The sequence below is a fragment of the Arachis duranensis genome, chromosome 4, assembly GCF_000817695.3.
Source record: "Arachis duranensis cultivar V14167 chromosome 4, aradu.V14167.gnm2.J7QH, whole genome shotgun sequence".
Classification (NCBI taxonomy): Eukaryota; Viridiplantae; Streptophyta; class Magnoliopsida; order Fabales; family Fabaceae; genus Arachis; species Arachis duranensis.
The window spans coordinates 43,655,920-43,656,481 of record NC_029775.3 but is presented as its reverse complement, the minus strand read 5'-3'; positions in this window follow the sequence as shown (position 1 = coordinate 43,656,481).

Genomic DNA, 562 nt, shown 5'->3' with positions numbered 1-562 from the left:
GCAGATGCTGTTGGATTCTGACCTCCCTGCACTCGAAGCAAATGTTCTGGAGCTACAGAAGCCCAATTGGCGCGCTCTCAACGGCGTTTGAAAGTAGACATCCTGGGCTTTCCAGCAATATGTGATAGTCCATACTTTGCACAAGATTTGATGGCCCAAACCGGCGTTCAAAGTCACCCTCAGAAACCCCAGCGTTAAACGCTGGAACTGGCACCAAAATGGGAGTTAAACGCCCAAACTGGCATAAAAGCTGGCATTTAACTCCAAGAGAGGTCTCTGCACGAAAATGCTTCATTGCTCAGCCCAAGCACACACCAAGTGGGCCTGGAAGTGGATTTTTATGTCATTTACTCATTACTGTAAACCTTAGGCTACTAGTTTTCTATAAGTAGGACCTTTTACTGTTGTATTGAGACATCGAGGGGTAGCTATCTTCATTGTTATGCTATCTTAGATCATTGGGAGGCTGGCCTCATGGCCATGCCTAGACCTTGTTCTTATGTATTTTCAACGGTGGAGTTTCTACACACCATAGATTAAGGTGTGGAGCTCTGCTGTACCT